General features: G+C 47.0%; 1 protein-coding gene across 1 annotated transcript in view; it reads left to right on the top strand.

Moving 5' to 3' along the window:
• Positions 1-20776, top strand: part of LOC309551916 (NXPE family member 3-like) — a 181294-nt gene that overhangs the window by 137160 nt on the left and 23358 nt on the right. The gene's annotated exons all lie outside the window — the stretch shown is intronic.

The following is a 20776-nucleotide window of genomic DNA, read 5'->3' as shown; positions in this document are numbered from 1 at the left end:
CTGAAAAATTGGCCAAATAAAGACATAAACATGAAATATTCCTGACAATTGGCATAAGTCACGAATATTTCATGTTTGTATATTTGAAGGCCCAGAGCATGCGGACAGCATTAGCGGAGTCCCCTGTAAGGCGAGGCAGCAGTACGCAGCAATGGAACCAGACACAGCGAGACAGCACACAAGGAGCAGGCTCGGGGACATCGGTTTTAGAGGTGGCACTAGTGGAGCAGTTCAGCTCAGCTGTAAAATAAATTCGGTCAGCATGTCAGCCCAAATTGTCATTTTCAGGGGTGTGAGGGTGGTATGAGATGCAAATGTGCAGTGAACTCAATGTGAGTCCATTGCACATTTACATCTCATACCACCCTCATACCCCTGAAAATGACAATATGGGCTGACATGCTGAGTATGCTGACAGAATTTTACAGCATTGTTCAGTTGTAAAATTCTGTCAGCTCAGCATGTCAAGCACTGTCCACATTGACAATTGTTGGGTCAGGGTGTGAGGGTGGTATAATGCATGGGCAGTGAGTGGACTCACTGCTCCAGTGACTCACCTCCCACTGGCTGAGGCTGCCACTTCTATGATGCCGCCCGGCCTGCGGCTGCTGCTCCTTGTGTCCTGGGCTGGTGGCTGGCTCGGCTCCTCAGAGTCCTCCACTCGGACCACTCTGTATACTGGCGGTCTGGCGCTTGCTTGCTGCTTGGCTTGTTGCTGGCTCACTGGCTGGACTGGCATATGCTTGCTGCTACCAGATGCCAGTGTCCCGGTCCCGACCCCAACTCCCCGACAGACTGCTGACAACAACGCGGCGGCGCGTGCAGGGCAGGACTGGGAATAAAAACCAGCCCTGGAAATAATTTCATACCAGCCCCATAGTATTATTATACTGGCCCAACAGCATAATGCCATTTTTTTGTTCATAAAAGGGAAAACCATACATTTTAAAGCACATGTGAAGAGTGTATTATAGATAAGACAGATATGAAAGCACATTGGGCTTATATATATATAAAAAAGAAAATTCCGGTTAAAAGTGGTTAAGGTGGAGCAATCCAGGGGGACCCCAGGAACTCTGGGAATGTGTGTGTGTGTGTGTGTGGGGGGGGGGGGGTAATGATACAATGGGAGCCTTTATATTAATGCCCTCTTACATTATTGTATCCCCCCCCCCCCCCCCTCAGACTTGCCTGGTGTCTAGAGGAACCCTGGTTGAGAATGGCTGATCTCATAGGTTTAGAGGTAGGAGATGGAGGTGGTGAAAGTCTGGAAGTAGGTAGTGATGGATCTATGGGATCACACCTTCTCAAGCAAAGCCATTCTACCATTCAGTATAGCTATCCTTTTATCATTGGTCCTCATCCATGACATCCATGCAGTGAAGATTAATGCCGTTATCTTAAAACAGAGAGTGCACAATACTGTCTGGTTGTTTAAGAAGTAGCATTTCCATGGGGTCTTTATTGAAGTGGGGCTGGAACAGTTCATTTCTTAAGTGTTTGATCACAGGATTTCTGCCTCCAGAAAAGCCCATTATATATGATTGAATTTCTTAATTTATGTAAGCTGGAAAACACTGGATTTGCATTTCTTTTCACCCAGCCCTGAAATTTTTACAGCCCAACCAGGCCTCAGAGCTAGGTTGCTGTCCTGATTCTGGTCACCAGCCCTTCCCCAACCTGTGAATGGACAGTGGAGCCATAGCAGCAGCACGGTTTGGAGTCATCCATCTATCAGAATGTTCCTTTTCAGCTCATATGCAGTGCACTACAGTATACCCGATTGACTCCTAGCACTGCCCCTCCTCTTCCAAAAGTGTTGCTGTGTAGCAGGTTACATGAGGCCAATACCAAGTCAAAAGGGGGTACAGTATTTGCACTAGCTATAGTTAAAAGGTAAACATCTCAGCTAAACAAATATTGTCCAAATAGAAGAGCCATTGGTATGGTATAGTGCCAGGGGTCTATATCACTCAATAAAAAGTTACATGGTCAGGGAGTCTCTATGGAAGGAAGGAGGAGGATGATAGGACACAATCCATCGCTCCCATATCTTTTGAAATGTTGCCAAAGTGTCAAAGACTAGGCCGGGTACGAATCTCAGTGTGTGTGTGACCCACCTCCTCACTGGCGACCATGCTGCTGCTTGCGCGTCTCGCTGTGTGGGAGGGATGATGGATCGGCGCCGTGACAGTCTTGGAGTCGAGTCAGTTAGTTGATCCGTAGAGTATATCGGACCGCACCGTCACTCTGGAGCGCAGCGGGGGGCTGCAGCGGCAATCATTGCGGCCGGCCCCAATGCTTAAAGCGGCCCCAGTCTCCCCTGGGCTCGCGCGCGCTTTCGGTCAGCCTGGGGCGGGCTGGTGCTTGGTCGATCCGCTGTGCATGCCCCCCTCCGCCCGCCCGCCGGGGCGCTGCCCAGCCCCGCCCGCCGGTCTGTTGGAGTCTGTGTGTTGTGTGCGTGGCGCGGCGCGAGACAATGATAATCCATGACTGTGTTGTGCACATAATTAATTGGGGGGGCACATGGGGGCCCAGACTAATTTTGGGGGGCCATGGCCCCCTCTGGCCCCACCCTAGTGACGCCACTGCCGCAGGGGCTGCTATACACACTGTTATAAGTAAATACAGTTCCTACATTCCTCTTGGCTCTTCACTGCAATAAACAGTCCAGGGGTATTTTATTGTTTTTGTTGTTTATTATGTAATGGGGATAGGAGAAGGGAATAGTGGGATACTCCAATTTAACTATTCACAATATCTGAGGACTTCTATCTTCACAACTCCGCTTGTAGATATGGAACAGCCAGGCTGTTAATTCATCCTGCCACTTTAGATGATTGGGTTTAAGTCTCTTGCTTTCTTTATCCTCTCTCACAAGACAACTTAATGAACAATATTTTATCTTCAAGATACTCTCCCTAGCATCCTCTTTCTGCTGACACCCGTCCACTGACTATCCTATGAGCAGGGGTGCCCCCCCCTCAGGTCAGGCCCCTTGACACGAGTTCCTGTACTTGCGATACTGCAGAAACAGGATATCCAGTGTCTCCCCTCTCAGTCAGCTTCCCTGGACCTCTGGGTTTAGCTCCTGTTGACCACTTCTCCCGGCCTCAGAGCGACCTCCTGAGACCATATGGCACCTCTACAGAGGAGGAGGCAACCGCCCCCTCCCTCCGAGACTCCACTCTCCAACAAAAGACATGTGCTCCTGGCTTTTATACAATATCCCAGCATGCACCAAGGTGACTTGCCCTCTACCAATCATCAGGACTATATCAAAAGTATATGCACCCATTTCCCCAGGTTTTCTCAGACTGTCCAACATGCCTCCATATAGGACCAGCGTGAAACCCTCTCTAGACTGAATATATCACATCTTGAGCACAATGAGCAGACTTCACTAACAGATCCTGCTCTCTGGTAGGCAGAGAACAATATAGATTTACCTGCAGCCCCTCTGGTAAGCAGACAGAGCTCAAAACTATACTTTCTCAAGTATAGTTGCTCTGTCTGCTTATGAGGGTAGCAGGATTTCTAGTCAGGCCTGTTGCCTGTGTCCAAGTGCGATCCACCTGGTCTGAGGGAGTGTACCCACTGTGTACAATAGGGGAGCCTGTTGGACAGTGGAGGAAACCCGTCCAGTGATACACAGGCTTTGTAACTGTCCCAGTAGGTTGGCACAGACAGTGGTGCATCCTGGGATATGTTATAAAAGCCAGGGGCACATGTGACAAAGGGTCTTTGGGCGGGAAGCCAGGTCCCAGGAGGAGGGTGATGGCTGTCTCTTCTCCTGTTGCTGTGGATGGTGGTCACAGGCAGTCGGCCTAGTGGACCAGGAAAGTGTGGCTGAACCCAGAGGTCCAGTGAAGCTGACTGTGGAGGTGAAGGCAGAGCAACTCTGGAAAAACCGTGTCCGTGAGTGCAGGGGAGCTTGCCAACGGGTCTGCCCAGGAAGGGGACCACTCCAGTGGCTAGAGTCAGCAGACAGGTTTCAGCACACAGGCAGTGAGAGTAAAGGGGTGCCAAGTTATTAACCCCGAAGAGAATATTCAAGCGGGAACAGTAATCTTATCTTCACTTTAGTGGCAGGGTGAAGCAGCGGCCTTGCTGCATTCTACAGATAGTTGTCCTCAAGATTGTGCATAGTTCATAGTTGGAGTATCCCACTCATCCCTTCTCCCATGCCAGTTCTAAAATAAAACACAAAAAACCAACATCCCCTGAATTGATTATTAACTGAGCCAAGGACTTTCAATGCTGTTTGTCTGCTATCAGTTGCTAAGGGTAACCCAGGGGAATCCAGAAAGGGTAATTCTCAGCAGTCCTCTAGGGGGCAGTGCTACATTTACAAACACTGTCCCTTTAAGATGTTGTTCAGTCACCCTCTTTGTTGATGCTGGAAACAAAATTACTAGCAAATTTGACAATAAAGATTGTAGAAAATAAAATAAAACATGTCCTCTTTATTTTCCGAAGCCAGAAATATAATAGTAATATTCAGTAATAAACAAGTAAACAATAAAGGGTTTAGAGTTTTTTTTTTTTTTTACTAAAAAGTGAAATGCAGGAGAATTGAAAACAAATGGTAAAACAGTGAAACAGTCCAACTAAAAATATATATATAATATTTGGGGGTTCTGAGAAATTTTCTAGCAAACAAATTATGCTTTTTTACATGTAGGAGAGGAGTGTCAGAATTGGCCTGAGTGGCAAGTGGTTAATTATCATAAGTAAGTAATATACAAATAATTATTATATATTGTTTTTAGGGTAATTTTCTATATTTTCAAAAACTGTACTAAAGTAGGTGGCTTAACGGACAAATTACTGAAGTTTGAAGTTCTAATTTCAAACCAGTAATTTCACAGTTTCACAGATAAATAATAAATTATTATATTATAACGTATAGCATAAAATATGATATTTTGCTTGATTAAAAAAATAACTTTTCTGCAACAGCAGCAGATTCTCCACCTTAACTGTGTGAGTAAACCATGGGATTATGGGTAAACCTTATGCCTATAAAGCATGTTTTTTCCTTGTAGTTAAGAGGGTTAGGCTGGGTGGGAGCATTTGTCGTTTAGAGAAATACCCTTCTATGACACTGCAGTGAGAGGAGAGCCTCCACTGCAGCATTTTTATTGGACAGCTTGGACCAATGGTGCTTTACCATTGGTCAAAGGCTCCAAGCTGTCCATAGAGCTCAGTGCCTCTGACAAAAAGTCATCCTCTCGGTCTGCTGCAAACACCGTGTGCCAGCTTGTATTTAAACCGGTCGCTCTATGTAGCTTCTGAAAGGCTGAGCAAGGAGCCCCGTATCTCTTGGACAATAGGTGCTAGGAGCCCCAAATTTTGACCAGTGGTGGAGTATGACTTTGGCTACCCATTGAAGCTTGATAGATTTTTTTTTTATGTTCATGGCAGGTGAGGCTCTTTCTCACCTGCCTTCCCTTACTGCACGTCCCTGATATGATATGATATAAGGTATATGATCGGTCCACTCTGCATGGAACCAAAGACTAGGCAAACTTTGAAGTTTACTTTTAATCTTTTTTTTTTTTTTTTTTTTTTTTTACTTTTACTGTTGCCTATTGTCTGTTTTTGTAATATTCTTTCTGTAAATATTTTTTTTTCACTGTTTTGCTTTTTTTTATTATATTTTAAAATGATAAAGCTGAATCTCTGAATGCTCTAATAAGAAATTACACATAGGGGCAGACTGGCAACTTTTGGCCCAGGAGGCAAGTACAAACCAGCGGCCCATGGTGCAGCAACTCGGCCCCCCTCCCAGTCTCCCAATCCCCCTCCTGACCTTACACTCTACTTACTGGCTGAATCCAGGTTTCTGACCTTGCCAGCAGGTGAAGAGGGGGGGGGGGGGGGGTTGCGGGGAGCTGGGACAGCTCGTTTGGGGCTGGCCAGGGCAGAAGAGTATCCAGTGGGGCATGGAACCAATCTATGCTCAGACACAATTTACACCATGGGTGTCCAACCTTTTGGCTTCTCTGGGCCACATTGAGTCTAGAGAAATTTTCTCTGGCCGCATATAAAATATATACTATAGTTAAGGTATATAAATAATAAAACGCCGCAGCGCCCTTCCTGTGCTGCCGCCACCCCCCCCAGCACTAATTTAAAACAACTAGAGGATGATCCCTTCCGAGGCAGCCTCTGCCTACAGTTAGTTGGAAACCTCTGTGGCCGTGCCCTCGACCCGACTTCCTTCCTCCCCAGCAAAAAATAAATAAAAATTTGTCAGGGGGCAGTGGGCAGCATTGCCTGGGGTTCTGGGCCGCATGCGGCCCCCGGGCCGCAGGTTGGACATGCCTGATTTACACCATCCATGCTGGGGGGGGGGGGGGGTATGCGCTTTGTCCTTGTCTTCAAACCACACTCAGTAGGTCAGCAATGGGGATTTTTTACTTCTCTCCACCAGGAATCCTTTACAGTGGAAAAAAAGATATGAAAGCCTGTGCAACTTTTTTCCAGTCTTTAACCTTCTGGTGTTGGTGATAACCATGCACGCTATGACCCTATTTTCCTGTGCTGCTTAATCTTTTGTGTGTCCATGTTTGCAATTCTGCAGAATCCACACACCACTGCTAGGTGTTTATTTTTTTTTGCTCTTATCTTTTCAGTGGACTGCTTATTATCTTGCCAAAAGCTGACACCACTATCAAATGAAAGGGTCCTTTCACACGGCCGCTCCGCTGCTTTCCGTGTGTCCGCAAATCATCCTATTTTTTTGCGGATTATTTGCGGACATCAATGTAAGTGAATGGCACTGCGGATGTCAGCGGAATACCATCCGCTGACATCCGATTTTCCTCCTTTCAGTTCTGTTCCGTTTTTTGGAACGGAACAGAACCCCATTTTTCCATCCGTGTAAAAAACGGAAAGGAAGGAAAATCGGATGTCAGCGGTGTCATCCACTGACATCCGCAATGCCATAGACTTACATTAGGTCCGCATATCATCCGCAAACGGATAGGATGATATGCGGGCATACGGAGCGGATGACAGAAATGTCATCCGCTCAGTGGAAAAAAAAAAAAAAAAGTCCCGCAGCGGACCTTTCACACGGAGCGGCCGTGTGAAAGGGGCCTAAGGGAATTCATAGGTCATAAAACAGAATTGTATTTTTGTTACTACTGGTTTCCTGAAATAAATATTTGTCCTTTCAAGTGGAATATTTAACCACTTTACCGCTGCTCATTAGAGCTCTACTGCGGCAAAGTGGCTCTTGTAGGTCTGACGACGTAGACCTACGTCGGCAGACACTCCCCCCTTCTCGCCGGAGGCTCGCTCCCGCTGTATTCAGTCACAGCGGAAGTCGGGCCAGGGGAGGAGTGGCGGTGATCACCGCTGCTCTGCCCCGATCGTCGGGGGAATCGAGTCTGGAGATCCGCCCGCTTGTGTAAACAAAGCGGGCGGATCTCCTAAGTGACAGGCAGGGTCAGATTGCAGGGTTCAGCATAGCTGAACCTGCGATCTGTCCTTGTGTCACTCAGTCACCTCCCCCCACACACGTCTGTAAGCACCAGGCATACATTAACCCCTCCCTCTCCAATAAAATTAACCCCTTCCCTGTCAGTGTCATTTTTACAGTAACAGTGCATATTTATAGCACTGATTACTGTAGTAATGTCACTGGTAACCCCAAAAGTGTCAAAAATGTCAGTCAAGGGTCCGATCTGTCTGCCGAAATGTCGCAGTCCCGCAAAAAAAAATCACAGATCGCCGCCATTACTCGTTAAAAAAAAAAAACACCAAAAACGACAGAAATCTTTCCCTTAGTTAGTAAACGCAATAACTTTTGCGCAAACCAATCAAAATATGCTTATTGCGATTTTTTTTTTACCAAAAATATGTAGCAGAAAACAAATTGGCCTAAAATGATAAAAAATTTTGATTTAAAATTTTTTTTGGGGGGGAATTTCATATAAAAAAATGTGAAAAATATTGTTATTTTTTCAAAATTGGCGCTCTTTTTTTGTTTATAGCGCAAAAAGTAAAAAATCGCACAGGTGATCAAATACCACCAAAAGAAAGCTCTGTTTGTGGGAAAAAAAGGAAGCAAATTTCGTTTGGGTACGGCGTTGCATGACCGCGCAATTGTCAGTTAAAGTTGCACAGTGCCCAATCGCAAAAAGTGGCCCAGACGTAAGACAGCAAAATCCTGCGGTGGTAAAGTGGTTAATGGGGTAATTCCAGATGCCAAGCCTATCTAAACTATATAAGTTCTCGCAGTACTGTCTCTGCTGTAGCACTGCCCAGTTGAGGGTTGCTGGTAATCGTATGTTCTTCTGTGCCGATTTGACCCTGTGAACCGTCCAGCCCTCCTGACACTCTAGGTTCAGACTTTTAAATGGCACACTTGCACAATGCAAATAGAATTTAACTCTCTAGTTCAGCTTTACTCAAGGAAAAGGCTTGAAAAGAGTATTAATCAACTCGGCCCTGGATAAACAGCCAGGACTCAGTTGAAATAACACTAAAGAACAGTAAATAACAAGTTATGATAACAAGTAAATACACCGAATATACACAGTATCTTGCAGTAAGTGAATGAATCTCTCAGAAAGCTATAAATTGCTATAAGCAACACTTTTACTAAAGGGGAACCTCGGGCCGGCCTATAATATCTGTATCCTAATAAGAGATGAGGTAATCTAGATATCAGTAATGTGTCCCCTTTAAGAGCAATGATATAGCAATGTTCAATTTGCAATTTGCAAGGCCTTGCTAAGATCTTCACCGGCAGTTGGAGGTTTATATCATAATGTACTACTGCACTGCATACTAACACATTATGACAGGCTTGCCTTTCAAACGAAGCCCTCCAGCACTGGGCTGTAGCTGCTCCCTGGGCTTCCATCTTCTCCCAGTCCTTCTTCCGGGTTCACACTCTCCGAGCCTATTAATAGCCGGGCCACGATGACGTTACTCTGGTGCATGCGCATAAGAGTCATCATCACAGCACAGCGCTCTCTGCCGTAATGCCACACTAATTCATAGTACACACGGGCCCAATGCTGGGCGACATTAGGCGGTTCAATAAAAGCCAATGTGTATGCCAGCCGGCCGGCTTCTGTCAGACAAGCATGCTGGAAAACCAGCAGCCGATTGGCTCCCGGTCAGCGCTCTCAGCCAATGGCTGAGAGCGCTGACCGAAGTGTTCTGGCAGGGGAGGCTGTCCCCCTGTCAGAACACAATAGCACCGCAGGGTAGCTCGCTGTACTAACATCGGATCGTTAGTACAGTGGCTCCGATCAGAGCTGTGTTTTTATTCTCGTTCAACCCAGAACATAAATAAGTGGTTTGTACCAGTCTTTAGTGTGCTGTGCATGTAGAGCATACTGCATATGCACCAGTGACATCTAGGCTGGGGCCAATTTTAATGTCTATTAAACGGTACAAGTTTAGGCCATTTCCACGGTTCCTACAGGTAAGACAGCTTATACCCTTAATTGTAGGGAAGACTTTAAAAACCCCTTCATGCCTAAGCTTTTTTCTGACATTTGTTGCTTACAAGTTAAAATCAGTACTGTTTGCTAGAACCCCAAAACATTCCATATTTCCATTTTTTTAGCAGAGACCCTAGAAAAAAGAATGGCGATCGTTGCAATATTTCATGTCACACAGTATTTGCGCAGCGGTCTTTCAAATGCAATTTTTTTGGAAGAAATGCACTTTTATGAATTAAAACAAAACAGTAAAGTTAGCCGAATTTTTTGGTATAATGTGAAAGATGATGTTACACTGAGTAAAACGATATCTAACAGGTCATGCATTAAAGTTGCGCACACTCGTGAAATGCTGACAAACTGCGGTACTTAAAAATCTCCACAGGCGATGCTCCTAAAAATGTTAATGGTTACCTGTTTAGAGTTACAGAGTAAGGATGATTGAAATTTTGAAAAGTTTGGTTCAGCCAGAACACCTGAACTTCCCGAAAGTTCGGGTTCGGATTCCAGAACCCCATTGAAATCAATGGGACCTGAACTTCGGTAATCAAAAAACACCATTTTGAAGCCCTAAAACCCAATAAATGCCCCTAAAAAGTGCCTAGGGTTCTGGGTCATGCCCCCGGGACTATGAATCAGGCAAAAATAAGTTCTTAAAAATTGTCGTTTTTGATAGAGAGCCAATTATTGAAAAAATTATTGAAAAAAAAAAGATTTCTTTGGATTTAGTGTCTGGGGGGTCTAAAAAGTGTACATGTGAAGTTTCAGCTCTGTAGCATGTCCAGAACCAGAAAAAAAAAGATAATTTTTCTCATTGGGCATTTTTTGGGCGTCTTTGGAGGCAGGCATGACATCTGAACTTCTATATAGGGGTATATATACACACACACATATATATATATATATATATATATATATATATATATATATATATATATATATATATATACATACACACACACATATAGGTGTGAAAGGAGCGGAACCCCATCCCTGCGCTGCTGAAATGTCAGTCGTTCAGGGATGGGGTTCCGCTCCTTTCACACTTATATGTGTGTATGTGTATATATATATATATATATATATATATGTGTGTGTGTGTGTATATATACCCCTACACAGAAGTTCAGATGTCATGCCTGCCTCCAAAGACGTCCACAAAAAAGCCCAATAAACGCCTGAAACAAAAACGCCCAGGTGTGAAAGGAGCGGAACCCCATCCCTGCTCTACTAAAAATTCTAAGAAAAATTATCTTTCTCTTACGTCCTCCGACAGTTGCCGCCTCTTCATATTCGTCACTATGGGGTTATTGACCTTTGCTCCGTAGGAGTAGCTAGGCAACAGAATATGTCAATATTAAAGCTTTTAACATATCCCACCCCCAGGGGGTGGTCCCCTCAGTCAATACCCTCCTGCTTCCTGTATCCGTACCTCAGTTTCAATTGTCTAGCTCAGGAGTAGGCTGGCTGATTCTGTGCTGGGGCTTTTCAGTCTCAGCTTCTTTTCTCTTTTGATTTTATTTGAAGTTTTTTTCTCTTCCTTTTATTAGCTGTTTATTTTTCAGCACTAGTTAGGTTCTTCTGATGAAGATGATTGTGCGGTGCTGGGTCTCGGGCTGGCCTCCCTGGTTTTCCGGGGCTCAGGGCCAGTGGCTTCCCAGCCTGCCGTTGAGCGTTCAGTCAGGTTTTTTCCTGGCATGTGTGAACGACCCATCCCTGTTCGCTGCAGGGATGCTGCGGTGAGGTGGCTACCTCACTGGACGCCATGCGGTTTCGCACCGCAGTTCTATTGCGTCCTGGCTGCGACTCTCCCTGTCCTCTGTGCAGTGGCTTGATCGCTTGGGCGGGCTCCCCACGCCATTCAGGAGGTAAGTATACTCTCTGTGGGGACCTGTCTGTTTAGTGGGTGTCATTCTGGGAATGTGTAACCCTGCATGTCTGTAAACACTATTGGGCTCCCTGTCTGGATTGCTGCTTTCTGTGGGCTGCAAGGGGGGGGGGGCTCTCCTGCCATGTTTTGTGTAACAGGCTGTGTTTTTTCTGTGTGACATGCTGTATGCTGTGGGGCATGATGTTAGACATGTTTGTGGGCATACTTGCGGCGACCGCTGCTGCGGTCCGCCATTTTATTGCAGCAGGCTTATGGTGGCCGATACTGTGTGAGGAGAGCAGCGTTTTTGGCGCCAAGCGCCGCCATTTTGGCGGCGATCGCTCAGGCCACATGTCAGCGCTGCATGATCTCTGCCTTTGCAGTCCCCCTCCGGCGGCCATTTTTGTGTAGCCTTCCATAGGCTTTATAGGATCGGTCAGTATTGCATCACTTCCTTTGCCCTGAGAACAGCGATCGCTGCAGCAGCCTGAGTGATCTCTCCAGGTTTACCTTCCTTATTCCTGTATTCCTTGCCTAAGTTTTGTACTTCTCCCTGTGGGGGTCAGTGTGTGCTGTGTGTGTGCGGTGGGCTACGCTCGCCGCGATCTTAAAGGGGCAGTACCCCTTTTTTTCCTGCAAACTTTTGGGGCATGGATTCTCAGGAAAGCAAATTTCCTCCCACTTTAGTGGGGGGCCAAGGGGCTGCTGCTTCCCCCGAGGGGGGCGATTTGGCTACCATTGTGGCTAACCTAGCTGCTCAGGTGCAGATGCTTGTGGCTGCTCAATCCACAAAACGGCCCAGAGTTTCAATTTCCTCTGATTCAGAGGGCGATGGTGATGGGGCTGCTATGGCTGGGGTCCCCTTATCGGGGTCCCGTTCGTCCCTGGACCTTGTAGGGTCGGAAGGGGAGGCAGAGGTTGAAGGGGTTGATGATTCCCCCCCTGGCTCGTCTGAGGAGCTTGCAATCATGGATGAATTGGTTGCTTCTATCAAACAAACACTGCATTTGCAGGATGAACCATGTCCTCCTGCCATCCTAGCCTCTTATGGGACGCAGCGGAGACGCAAATCATCGCAGGTTTTTCCTTGCACTGAGGATTTTCAGCGCGCTGTTAGTTAACAATGGCGCAATATAAAGAAGCCTTTTGCTGTGCCAAGTAGGTTCAAGCTGCGTTATCCCTTCACACCCGCCACTGATGAACGTTGGTGTGTGCCGCCTCCGGTGGATCACGCGGTGGCAGTTTTGAATAAATCTACTGCGATTCCGATGGAGGATACCCCGGTGTTCCGGGATCCCACGGACAGGAGACTGGAGTCTCTTGCCCGCCATACTTACTCGGTTACCGGTTCCATGCTAACAGCTATTTTTGCTTCCCTTATGGCAGCTCAGGCTGTCGCGGATTGGACGCAGGTGCTCAGGCGCGTCCTGGTGGCTGATTCTGCCCCGCCGTTGGCTATGGTAGATCAAATTCATCAGGGTGTCATGTATTTGTGTGATGCGGACTTAGATATAGTCCCTTTGGCTGCACATGTGCACAGCGTGGCGGTGTTGACACGCCGTTTGATTTGGCTGAAATGTTGGTCTGTGGACCAATCTTCTCGCAAAACTTTAGCTAATCTACCTTATACGGGATCTCGCCTTTTTGGCGAATCCTTGGATACGCTGATAAAGGGGATCACTGGGGGTAAGAGCACGCTCTTGCCCCAGTCTCACAAGGCTAAGGTTGCTCAAGGTAAGAAGCATGCTTCGTTTAGACCCTCTCAGGGGTCCTTTCGTGCCTTTCGGTCGCACTATAAGGGCAAACCCTTCAAAGGTCAAGGCTCCCAAAAGAAGCCGTGGACAGGTAAGCAGAAGTCCGTCCAGTCCGGGTCCGCTGCCCATAACAATGCGGCCTGAAGGGGCGCCCTCACCCAGTTCTGGGGTGGGGGGACGTTTGCTCGGTTTTCTTCAACCCTGGCTGGCCCGCGTTCGGGACAGGTGGGTTCAGGAGATCGTTCGGTCCGGTTACAAGATCGAGTTTCTCTCTCGGCCGGCGAGCAGATTTTTTCCCTCAAATCTTCAACTGTCTCCGGAGCGTTTGCGGGATCTGCACCTGGCGGTGCGGGACCTGCGGGCTCAGGGAGTGGTGGTTCCGGTGCCTCATCGGGACAGATTTCGGGGGTTTTATTCAAATCTGTTCACTGTGCCCAGAAAGGAGGGCAAGGTACGTCCGATTCTGGACTTAAAGCTCTGAACCGCTTTGTGCGGGTTCGCAAGTTCCGCATGGAATCCCTGCGCTCGGTGGTGGCTGCTCTAGTTCCGGGAGAATTCATGGCATCCATCGATTTGAAGGATGCGTACCTTCACACCCCCATTTTCGAGGGTCACCAGAGGTACCTTCGATTCGCCATTGCGGAGGATCATTACCAATTCGTGGCGCTGCCTTTTGGTCTCGCTTCGGCTCCGCGGGTGTTCACCAAGGTGCTTGCACCGGTTCTGGCTTTATTGAGAGCCCAGGGCATCTCGGTCCTGGGGTATCTGGACGACATTCTGGTTCGGTCTGCGACCAATCAGGGTCTGGTAAAAGACCTGTCCGTCACGATGCAAACTCTACAGGAGTTTGGTTGGACGATAAACTTTCCAAAATCCACGCTGTGTCCGTCGGTTCGTCTTCCCTACCTGGGAATGATCCTGGACTCTGTTCAGGCGAAGGTCTTCCTGCCGGAAGACAAGCTCAGGACACTTCAGGAAGAAGTCAGGTCCCTCAGGGACGTTCCGTGCTCGTCCCTCCGGACGGGCATGAGGTGTCTGGGATTGATGGTCTCGGCTTTCGAGGCGATTCCCTTCGCCCAGTTTCACACGAGGGGTCTCCAAGCGGAGATCCTGTCCAGGTGGGACGGGCGACCACAATCTCTGGATCTTCAGATCTCGTTGAGTCCTCGCACCAGAAGGGATCTTCTGTGGTGGCTACAGTCCCCAGGCGGTGTCAGGGGGCAAGTCTTTTTGCCCTCTTTCGTGGACGGTGATCACCACGGATGCCAGCCTGTCGGGCTGGGGTGGTGTTCTGGGCGTTCTGTCGGCCCAGGGTACTTGGTCAGAGGGGGAATCCTCCCTTCCGATCAACATTCTGGAATTGCGGGCGATAAATCTCTGCCTTCGACGTTGGATGGACAGGCTTCAGGGCCATCCGGTTCGGGTGCAGACGGACAATGCCACAGCGGTGGCCTACATCAACCACCAAGGGGGCACCAGGAGTGCCCGAGCGGCTCGGGAGGTGGCCGACATTCTGTCTTGGGCCGAGACGCACGTCCCGGCGATAACAGTGGTTCACATTCCGGGGGTGGAGAACTGGCAGGCGGATTATCTGAGTCGCCAGACCCTGGACCAGGGGGAATGGTCACTCCACCCGGATGTCTTCCAGATGTTGTGCGCGAAGTGGGGTCTTCCGGATGTGGACCTGTTCGCGTCTCGTCTGAACAACAAGGTGGGAAGGTTCGTGGCAAGGACGCGCGATCCTCGGGCAGACGCGTCGGACACGTTAGTGGCTCCGTGGCATCAGTATCGACTGATGTATGCATTCCCACCGATTCAGCTGCTATCCAGGTTCCTTCGCAGGTTGCCCTCGGAACCGCTCACGGTGATTCTGGTGGCGCCAGACTGGCCTCGCCGGTCTTGGTACGCAGACCTCGTGAATCTGGCGGTCGACGCTCCATGGCGTCTGCCTCTTCGAGAAGATCTTCTGTCTCAAGGACCGATATTCCATCCTGCTTTACAGTCGCTGGCTTTGACGGCCTGGCTGTTGAAACCGAGGTTCTGAGGGATAGGGGTCTCTCCCCTGAGGTCATTCACACTTTGATCAATGCTAGAAAGACCTCTTCGGGGAAGGTTTACTACCGTACTTGGAAGGCCTATTTTGCCTGGTGTGAGTCCAGGGGGTTTTCCCCTCGCTCATACTCTGTGTCTAGGGTGTTGTCTTTCCTTCAAACGGGTGTGGACCAGCGTTTGGCGTTGGCCACGATTAAGGGTCAGATTTCTGCGCTGGCCGTTCTTTTTCAATGCCCTGTGGCGTCTAACCCCTTGGTTAGCACTTTTGTTCAAGGGGTGCGGCACCTGGTCCCTCCTAGGAGGGAGCCTTTGCCTCCATGGGACTTGAACCTTGTTCTGTCCGTGTTGCAACATGCTCCTTTTGAAAAGATCGGGAGATCTCGTTGTCCATGTTGTCCAAGAAGGTCGCTTTTTTGGTGGCGTTCACGTCGGCTCGCAGAGTGTCGGAGCTGGCAGCCTTGTCCTGCAGGTCTCCGTATTTGGTGATTCACTTGGATAAGGTGGTCTTGCGACCTAACCCTTCTTTTCTTCCGAAGAGGATCTCGGAATTTCATCTCAATGAGGACATTGTCTTGCCTTCGCTTTGCGCGAAGCCTAAACATCCAAAGGAGGTGGATTTGCACTCCTTGGATGTTGTTCGGGCGATCAGGGTTTACCTGTCATCGACTAAATCCTTTCGCAAGCCGGATTCTCTATTTGTCCTTCCAGAGGGGCCTCGGAAGGGCATGGCGGCGTCGGCTTCTACCATCGCCAAATGGATCAGACAGACCATTGAACAGGCATATGCTTTGCAGGGAAAAGTTCCCCCTATGCCCGTGAAGGCGCACTCTACCAGATCTCTGAGTACGTCTTGGGCCTGTCATCATCGGGCTTCTGTGGCTCAGGTGTGTAAGGCGGCGACTTGGTCGTCCGTTCACACCTTCTTAAAGTTCTACAAAGTGGATGTTCAGGCATCGGCAGATGCTTCCTTTGGCCGCAAGGTTCTTAGTGCGGCAGTGCCTTAGGGTCCCTTATTTTTGGGCCCTTGGCTGTTTGGGATGTTTTTTTGTCCCTAGGTTATTTGTTTTTCCTGGGTTGTTGCTCCTGTTGAGCAAGTTTTTTTCATGCTGCCCAGCTGGTTTCCTTCCTTTGGTAAGGTTCCTTTTTTTCTGCTGTGGGTACTGCGTTGCCTTGGACGCGGCTGAGTTTCCCACCCCTCATGTATGCACTGCTTTGGGACGTCCCCATAGTGACGAATATGAAGAGGCGGCGACTGTCGGAGGACGTAAGAGAAAACTGAATTTTTGTAAAATCTTACCTGTAAAATTCCTTTCTCTGAGTCCTCCGACAGTCGCCGCCCCCGCCCCTCTTTTGGGGTTTGTATGTGTACTCTACTGCTATTCTACTGAAACTGAGGTATGGATACAGGAAGCAGGAGGGTATTGACTGAGGGGACCACCCCCTGGGGGTGGGATATGTTAAAAGCTTTAATATTGACATATTCTGTTGCCTAGCTACTCCTACGGAACAAAGGTCAATAACCCCATAGTGACGAATATGAAGAGGCGGCGACTGTCGGAGGACTCAGAGAAAGGAATTTTACAGGTAAGATTTTACAAAAATTCAGTTTTTTTTTTCTTCTTGCGGTCACCCTGACATGGATGAGTTCGGTCCCCCTGGCATAGCAGTCAGAGTAAGTTCACCCTAAACTACATTACGGTCACCCTGACACTTAACACTTTCCCTACAGAAACTAGATTATTGAATCTAACTATAGTGGTATATAGTACCCTACATACACTGCATATCCCTTTCCTCACACTAATAATTGCAAAATGACACTGGAGCAGCAGGAGTAACAGAAATGCTTCCACTCTATTCCACAGCCTCTCTATTACAGTGCTAGAGATTTGGCGGGGCTATGTTATATACTGGGGGGCGTATTCACTACTGATTGGCCTCTGGACCCCCTAGTCACTCCAATCACATTCCTAGCAGACTCCTGCCCCCTCAATTGGCTTTTACTGACGTTTCTGGTCCAATCACGGGCTTTTAAAGCCCAGTTCCTGTCCCATTGCATTTTGGGCGGTTCTGGTTGCCGAATTCCGAACTTTTACCGCAAAAAGTTCGGAATTCGGCCAAATTTTGAACAGCCAATGTTCGGGTCGAACCGATGGTTGACCCGAACCATTCGATCATCCCTATTACAGAGAAGATTTTGTGGTACAATTATTGCTCTCACTCTAATGATCAGGACAATACCTCACATGTGAGGTTTGAACACCAATAACATATGCTGGTGCGACTTACATATGCGCTCACTTTTGCGCACAAGCATGAAGGGATGGGGAGCTTTACATTTTTTTTTTTCATATTTATTTTATTTTTAGAATTTTTACACTGTCCCTTTTTTACTTTTTTTTATCACTTTTTTTGCTGTCACAAGGAATGTAAGCATCCCTTGTGACAGTAATAGGCCGTGACAGGTACTCTTTATGGAGGGATCTGGGGTCCTTTGCATTAAAAGCATTTTAAACGCCAAGTTTTTTTTAAATCTGGCACCTTTAAGGCTTCAGTACCCGGAAGTGAAGTTATGACATCTAAATGGTCAGTGCTACCCTTAAATTACTAAATTATGTATTGCCTTTCAGCTATAAAATACAATTTCAATGAAAGTGACCAAGTGTTCTATAAAATAACTAAAAATATTTATATAGATAATTAATATTTCCTATATATTGGCCTCTTACCATAATACATGATAATCTTCACATATAGTGCAAAAATATAAGACATTAAATAAGGCGTGTCGTGCAACTGTGCAAAAATACAGAAATAAATGTGAAAACCAATTAATAAAACAAATCAGTGTCCTCATGCACAGTAGTGTACCCTTCACATGTACAAAGTGCGGTGTGCAAAAAGTTCAATCTTCAAAGTGCAAACGAGGTTCAATAATCAATGAACCTATGGGAACCATCCATCGATGAAAAAACATAATACAATCTTTGATAGATGAATCTAGTGAATCCCTTCACCAGTGTGGATAACTGGCACCACTGTGCACTCTAATTTCTCACCTCAATAAGACTTGAAATAGGCATATATTATTAACCACTTGCCGACTGCCGCACGACTATTTACGGCGGCGGTCAGCCCCTCACAGGCAAAGTGACGTAGGACTACGTCGCTAGCCTGTGAGGCTCTAGGGGGCTCTCACCCCCGCTTGCTCCCTAACTTCCCAGTGCGTGTGACCAGCGGACCCGATGTCCGCCGGTCACTTGCGATCGTCCGTTACAGAGGGAGAAAGGCAGGCGTCTAATGTAAACAAAGCCGCCTGTCATTCTCCCCTGTGTAAGTGCAGAGATCATACGGCCCTGCTATGCAGGATCGTATATCTCTGTAGTTACACAAACAACCACATCCCTTTACAGTTAGAATCACGCCCCTAGGGACACACTTAACCCCTCCTTCTCCAATAAAGTTAACCCCTTCCCTGCCAGTGTCATTTTTACAGTAACAGTGCATATGTATAGCACTGATTACTGTAGTAATGTCACTGGTACCCCCAAAAGTGTCAAAAATGTCAGTCAGGGGTCCGATCTGTCAGCCGTAATGTCGCAGTCCCACAAAAAAAAATCGCAGATCGCCACCATTACTCGTTAAAAAAAAAAAAACAATAAAAATGACAAAAATCTTTCCCTTAGTTAGTAAACGCAATAAATTTTTGCGCGAACCAATCAAAATACGCTTATTGCAATTTTTTTTACCAAAAATATGTAGCAGAAAACAAATTGGCCTAAAATGTTAAAATATTTTGATTTTTACATTTTTTTGGGGGGAATTTCATATAAAAAAATGTGAAAAATATTGTTATTTTTGCAAAATTGTCGCTCTTTTTTTGTTTATAGCGCATGATTAAAAAATCGCACAGGTGATCAAATACCACCAAAAGAAAGCTCTGTTTGTGGGAAATAAAGGACATCAATTTCATTTGGGTACAGTGTCGCACAACCGTGCAATTGTCCGTTAAAGTCATGCAGTGCCGAATCGCAAAATAGGGCCTGGTCAGGAAGGGGGTAAAATCTTCCGGGGCTTAAGTGGTTAATGTATCCTTAAAGTGGCCATTTTCTTTCATGACATCACTTTTGGGTTTCAACATCGGAGACCCGATCAAAGCTGTATCTGGCTTTATTCGGGTATTCAGCCAGCCGGCGGACGTGGGAGACTCGGGCAAGCTGTGGAAGGCGGGGACGCCCCCTCCTGCTGTTTTTAATAAAAGTAGAGCGGCTGATTAGCAGCATTGGTTGTTATTACAAGAAAGCCGACTGTCGTCTTAAAAAAAGGGCATTGGGGTGATGCCGCTAGCTGCACGCATTACCCCAGTACAACCCCTTAAAGCTGAGGCAGCATATTTGCGTTACAGTGGGAAGGGGTTAAAATGATAGCTTAATACCAGTTTAAGTGTATTTGGAAGGGGTCGTGTGACCACTGTGAGGTCATTATCATCTATCGGACAAACAGTAATTTTGAGTTCTCTTGTCATACTCCTGCGTGACATGCAGTGCCTCATACTTCTGTATTTCATGCAGTTTTCTCTCACTTCTGTATGGCATGCAAAGCCTCAAAAAAACCCCCAAAAAACAAAAAAAAACCATCTTGGCTAGAGATACAATATGCTGTAAATATAATTGTGATTGACCTTAACCACTTAAGCCCCGGAGGATTTGGCTGCTAAAGGACCAGGGGTTTTTTTGCGATTTTTTACTGCGTGACTTTAACGGACAATTGCGCGGTCGTGCGACGCTGTACCTAAACGAATTTGACGTCCTTTTTTTCCCACAAACAGAGCTTTCTTTTGGTGGTATTTGATCACCTGTGCGATTTTTTGATCACGCGCTATAAACAAAAAAACAGCGTAAATTTTGCAAAAATAACAATATTTTTCACATTTTTTTATATGAAATTCCCCAAAAAAAAAAGTAAAAATCAAAATTTTTTAACATTTTTCGGCCAATTTGTTTTATGCTACCTATGTTTGGTAAAAAAAATCGCAAAAAGCGTATTTTGATTGGTTTGCGCAAAAGTTATCGCGTTTACTAACAAAGGGAAAGATTTTTGTCATTTTTGGTGTTTTTTTTTTTTAACGCGTAATGGCGGCGATCTGCGATTTTTTTTTTCGGTACTGCGACATTGCGGCGGACAGATCGGACCCTTGACTGACATTTTTGACACTTTTGGGGGTACCAGTGACATTACTGCAGTAATCAGTGCTATACATATGCACTGTTACTGCAAAAATGACACTGGCAGGGAAGGGGTTAACTTTATTGGACAGGGAGGGGTTAAGTGTGTCCTAGGGGCGTGATTCTAACTGTGTAGGGACATTCCTATTGGTGTAAAAGCAAAGATCAACCGTTCTACATAGTAGAACGGACAGATCTTCACTTTTACACAGGGAGAACTGACAGGCAGCTTGTTTACACAAGCCGCTCTGTCTTTCTCCCTTCACAGGAGCGATCGCAGTGTGACTGGCGGACATCGAGTCCACCGGTCACACGCACTGACTTGTCTGTGAACGAGCCGCGGCGGGCGCGCGCCTCGGCGGGCGCACGCCCGCCCGCGATAGGCTCGCAAGTCAGTGACAGGCG

This window comes from Pelophylax lessonae (genome assembly GCF_965119305.1).
Source record: "Pelophylax lessonae genome assembly, chromosome: 4".
In the NCBI taxonomy this organism is placed as follows: Eukaryota; Metazoa; Chordata; class Amphibia; order Anura; family Ranidae; genus Pelophylax; species Pelophylax lessonae.
Note: the sequence above shows the minus strand (reverse complement) of the source record. Positions and strands in the feature narration are given on the sequence as shown.